Source organism: Hibiscus syriacus, unplaced genomic scaffold (genome assembly GCF_006381635.1).
Source record: "Hibiscus syriacus cultivar Baekdansim isolate YM2019G1 unplaced genomic scaffold, ASM638163v2 tig00110299_pilon, whole genome shotgun sequence".
NCBI lineage: Eukaryota > Viridiplantae > Streptophyta > Magnoliopsida > Malvales > Malvaceae > Hibiscus > Hibiscus syriacus.
This window is the reverse complement of record NW_024062668.1, coordinates 79,666-85,698: the sequence shown is the minus strand read 5'-3', so window position 1 is coordinate 85,698 and position 6,033 is coordinate 79,666.

The window sequence follows — 6,033 nt, the reverse complement described above, 5'->3', positions numbered from 1 at the left end:
TTGCATAATTCTAACATGTTTTTTTTAGTTCAGGGCGTTCCACAAATCCAGAGTCATGATATATTTAGGGGGTGTTTAGTTCCAGTAATATGAGATTACTGGAAGAATGGAATGTTATTTTTTCGTTTGGTTGGTCAGTAATTTTATTTTCGGATAATCTATTATTCTTATGAGTGATATTTTGAGGGTATATTACTGGGAATTTAATTATTCATTCCCTTAGATATTGTTGAATTACCGGTGTTTTGAACTAAAATACTCTTAATTTTTTTCTTCAAAAATATCCTTCTTATGTTATTGAATAATAAAAATTTTACGAATGTTAAATTACAAATTTATCCTTAAACTATTTTAGATTTACAAAAAAGTTCATAATTAGAATTTTTTTTTGGATAATTAGAATTTTATTACCCAAAGAATAGCAGAAAACAGCTACAAAACATTCAACAAAAACAAATGAAGGGGATCATAGATACAACAAAACTCAATCTATCCCCCATAAGTTACAAAGAGAAAGATTGGTTCTATCTAATATGTTAACATTCCTATTACTAAGCTGAATTCCTACAATCTGTTTGATTGTATCAAGAATCTGGTTTTCCGATCTGTTGGTTTGTCTAAAAATACGTCGGTTCCTTTCTTTCCAAATGGTGTAGTTAAGTGAGCACCAAGAAAGCTTCAAGATACTAATAATCAAAGACTTCTCTTTCCATGTCTTAATAGCCCAACAAAGCAGATCAAACCAATTAAGAAGAGGTTTTTGAATGCCTGCAAGCAGAAGTAGTGATTTCCATATAGTAGTAGTAAAATTATATTCTGCAAAAAGGTGGTTTGGATTCCTTTGCAGCAGAACAGAGAATGCATTGATCGTTGACAACAATTCCAAATTGTTGTAACCTATCCTTTGTAGGTAGGCGGTCCAGAATAACCAACCAAGAGATTAAACTGTGCTTTGGAACGTGAAACGAAAACCAAATAAGATGTTGCTCTGGAACTTTGTTGTTTGTCAGTCTAATATTATCCCATATTTGCTTAGTAGACATAGCTCCAGAATCAAGGATAGGTCGAGCGATTGTACGGAGATTCATGATTTTCTTTAGGAGCCATCTAGTATTCAGTGGGACTTTCATAACCCAAAAATCATGATTCTTGATTAAATATATGTGAATCCATGCTACCCAAAGTGAACCTTCCCCTGCAAGTAGTCTCTTTATAAGAATCAGCATGCAAGATTTGTTCCACGACTTGATGTCTTTAAGGCCAAGACCTCCTTCAGATTTAGGTTTACAAATTATGTCCCATTTAACTCTTGCTCCCGCTGCTGGAATGTCAGAACCTTTCCAGAAGTATCTCGAACAGATTTGTTCAATTTTGTTAATAACAGATTGAGGCAGAATCAGCTGCCTGCACCAGTAGTTAGCAACACTAAAAAGGGCAGTTTTAATTAGCTCGAGTCTAGCAGCATAACTCAGCTTCAGCCTGGACCATTGGTGGAGTTTGAGCTTGATCTTATCAATGATAGGCTGACAGTGCTTAACATTTAGTTTCCTAGTGACCAGAGGTATCCCCAGGTACCTAACCGGGAGTGTTCCATGCTTAAATCCAGAAAAATTAATAATATTGTTAAGAGAATGAACCAGAATGCCAGCAGTAAAGATTTTACATTTAGCAACATTGAGTTTGAGGTCAGAAATTTCATAGAAGTAGTCAAGAACAGTGATGACTCCCATGACTGAATCAAGATTGCCTTTACAGAAAATTAGCAAATCATCAGCAAAGATTAAGTGAGTAAGACCAATTTGCTTGCATTTAAGGTGGAATCTAAAGATCCTCTTAACAGTAACATTATTGAGTAATTTAGAGAGGATATTCATCACCATAACGAACAAAATAGGGGAAAGAGGGTCACCTTGTCTAAGACCCTTGGCACCCTTAAAATATCCAGTCAGGCTACCATTTAAAGCAATAGAATAAGTGGCAGCAGAGTAGCAAGCCTCAATCCACTGAATGAGAATGATTGGAAAATCCAGAGCCTTAAGAATGGAAGGGATGAAGCTCCAATGAATAGAATCAAATGCTTTTTGAAGATCTATTTTGAGAGCACATCTAGGTGAAATAGAATTCCTCCCATAACCTTTCACAATTTCTTGGGCAAGAAGAGTGTTGTCAATGATACTCCTTCCTTGAACAAAAGCATATTGATTAGAGGAAATGATATTTGGAAGCAGGTGGGTCAACCTATTAACAATGAGCTTAGTGATGACCTTATAAATAACTGAGCAGCATGAAATAGAACGAAAGTCTGAAAATTTATTGGGATTAAGAATCATAGGAACCAGGACAATAGTAGTGGCATTAAAAGTTGGGTAAATGTAAGCTTCACGGAAGAAAAATTTAATAGCTCCAATCACATCATTTCCTACAACCGGCCAAGCTTTTTTGAAGAAAAGAGAAGTGTAACCATCAGGGCCGGGAGCCTTATCGTTACCTTGGTTGAAAATTGCCTCCTTTATCTCCTCATAAGTGACTTTCTTTGTGAGGCCATCATAGTCTTCAGAATTGGGAATTGGAAGCATGAGGTCTCTAAGAAGACTGATAGGGCATTCTTTGACATTAGGGTCAGTGGAGCCAAGGAGTCTTTTGTAAAAATTAACTACTTCAGTAGACATTTCATCAAAAGTCTCTAGCCTTCTTCCGTGTTCATCAACCAATACTCGAATGGTGTCTTTTTTCCTCTTGTTTGCAATTACAGAGTGAAAAAATCTGGTGCATTTATCTCCCTCCTTAAGCCAGTGAATTTTTGCTTTTTGCTTTAGGAACATTTCCTCTGCTTCCTCTAAGGAGTTGAGTTCATTTTGCAATTCAATCTCCTTATCGATAAGCTCAACTCCTCTTAAAGTGAGAATTTGTTGATTCTCAAACTCCACTCTCTTAAGACAAACCCGAGAAGATAAGTCACTATAATAGTCATTGTTGAGAGTTTTGAGAGTGGCTTTAAGGCGTTTAAGCTTGAGAAAAAGCTTCTTCATCAGATTTCCTTGGATATGAATGGACTAAGAATGACTAACAATATTAAGGAAATTGTGATGAAGAGTCCAGCAGTTAAAGAATTTAAAAGGCTTTGGTTTGTTAGCATGAACCTCTCTGTGAAGAGAAACCAAAGCCATACAATGGTCAGAAGGTCCAAGAGCCAAGAATTCCACAAACGAGAGGGGAAAAACTTCAGACCATAAAGGGTTGATGAGGAATCTATCAAGTTTACGAGCAAGAAAATTCTCCTTTTGCTTGTTACTCCAAGAGTAAGTAGGACCGAAAAATTGATGGTCTTGGAGTTGAAGATCATGATAGATTTCTTGGAATTCAGTCATCTCCGAAGATGTAACCATTCCTAATTGCTCGTGAGAAGAAGATTCGTGAGGGAAAAGAGTGACATTGAAATCTCCTCCCAGGATCCATGGAATATTGCAATAAGAATAATGAATGTTTCGAAGATTCTACCAAAGATTTCTTCTCGAAATACCATCATTACAGCCATAAATAGCAGTAATTAAGAAAGGACTGTTATTGAACAAGCATTTGACGGTGATGCTTTGATCAGAGACATGGCATATAGAAATGTTAAGATCTTTCCTACACAGTAGCCAGATCCTACCATTAACAGCTTATTCATAGTTGGAGTAGCTATTCCAATTCACAAAGGTGGAGGCTAAGATGTCAGCAGAATTATCAACCTTAACTCGGGTTTCCAGCAAACAGAAAATGTCCACTTTATTAAGGATAACCCTTCTAAGGACCTTACCTTGTTTTAGAGGATTGTTCAAACCTCTAATATTCCAAAAGGAGATAATCATTAGGATTGGGGAGAGGGAATTTGTTCCCTCCTTTACTTCCAACGAAACTTTTGGACTTATCAAGATTAGACTTCTTTTTAGATTTGAGTTCTTTGATCAGAACTGCAACTCCAGAAGCTGCTTTCCTAGTTTGCTTACATTGCTGATCAGAAACTTTTTCGAACGATGTGAGGATCTCGAACCTATTAGAAGAGGCTGCAAGAGATTTGGAGGCTTTGGTATTAGGTGGCCTGCCTTTTCCTTTTTTGGAAGGTGAAGGAGCGACAGGAAGAGAACTATCAGTAGGACTTTAGAGAGCTGGAATAATTGGATCAAACACAGCTTTGGAAGCAGAAGTATCAATTGCAGGGGGGAGGAACGTGAGTTTCCCTGAGAATATGGAATATCCTGAGTAGCAGTGAAATTTTCAGAGGAACGGGAGACAGAAACAAGTGGATCACTTGAAAAAACTTCATTAACATGAGTTTCCTCTAAGTTGATAGAAGTAGACTTTGTAACCGTAGTGTCCTTATTATCCTCTGTTGTAAGAGTTTGAGAAGAAGGATGAGTATCATTTTTCCTCCAAATTTGGATAGAATGAGAGGTAATGGGAAAAGCCTTGCAACCTTTAGCACTATGGCCGAAATAATTGCAGGATTTACAGCAGGGAGGGGACCAGGGAACTTCAACAAATATGGAGGTAGATTGACCATTGTTCAGCATGACATCGATTTGCTTAGGAATCATGTCTGAAGCCCCAATTTCGACATAAACCTTAGCAAATTCCAAACGAGACTTTGAAGTTGTTATAGAATCCATAGAGAGGGGAAAGCCAATTGCACTAGCTATGTAACTTAGGCCTTCACTAGAGAATAATTCGAGGGGGACATTGTACAGATGAACCCACAGAGGAATTCTAGATAAATCAAATTGAAGCTTTCTCAAGTTAGGTTCCCAGTTCCTAAGGATTAAGGGCTTGTTATAGATGTGTCAAGGGCCATTTTCCAATACCCATTCACGATCAGAATCAGATTCAAATGAAAACAGGTAAAGATTAGGTCCAGCATAACTGACCTGTATTTTGGCTCCTTGTAAGGGAATTTTCCACAAGCTGTCAACAATCTTCTGAAGAGATTGAAAATTTGGAGTAGCCCCGAGCACTTACCCGACGAGAGAAGTCTTCCACTCAGCAATTCCTTCTTCAAAGACTTCAGGCGGAGGATGAACTGTAGGAGTCCCGTCTTTTACATTTGGGGGAAAATATCGCAGGTGTTGACTAGCAGAACAAGAGAACAGTTTTCTCCAATCCATCAGAGAACAGAGAAGGATAAGGAAAAAGGATGAATACTAGAAAAAGGTGAGAAAACGGTTGAAAACGGTGGAGAAACGGGAAGAAATCGGTGAAACGGTAGGATTTTCATCTTCCATTAGGCCCGCTAATGTACGCCAGAAGAACCCCAATAACGAACGTTTTCATTAAACTTATTTATCTTTTCAAATTTGTAAAAAAAATTATATAAATTTTATGAATTTAAATTTTTTTAAAGAAAATATATAAATTAATTATAGTAAAATTATAGTAAAATTCAACTTGCTAAAAAATATATATAATAAGGACAGTTTGGTAAAATATACATTCCAATAATTTTTTATTCCTTTAACCAAACACTATAATCTAACATTCCTGTTAAACAAACTCTATTCTCACTGGTAATCTTATTCCCAGTAATTTTATTCCCGCTGGTAATCATATTCTAATTGATAATCTTATATTCCGTGAACCAAACGCACCCTTAAAATTCAATTGGAATTTACATTAGAAGTGTACAGATTATCCATTAAAAAAGACGTGGTAGGATTCAAACTTTTAACCAACATAAAATAGAATAGATTTTATATTTTTAACAAATTAATATTTTATATTTATCAATTAATTTGAGTAAAATAAAATTCAGGTGAAACTCTAATAATTATATTAATTATTTGCACCATTCACAAAATAATGGTGTTGCAGGGGCAAGGAAAGCTAGTGTGGGTTGATCACACCTAAAAGATAACCCAAAATTCTAGTCATAAAGGAGAATTTATTAAATGTTTAAAACGAGAAAAGAAACTAGAAACCTTCGAAGCTATGCAACCTGAAGGAACATCTAGTAGAATTTCATGGCCTTACGTAGAAGACCAATCTTTCCTTTGGACTTGG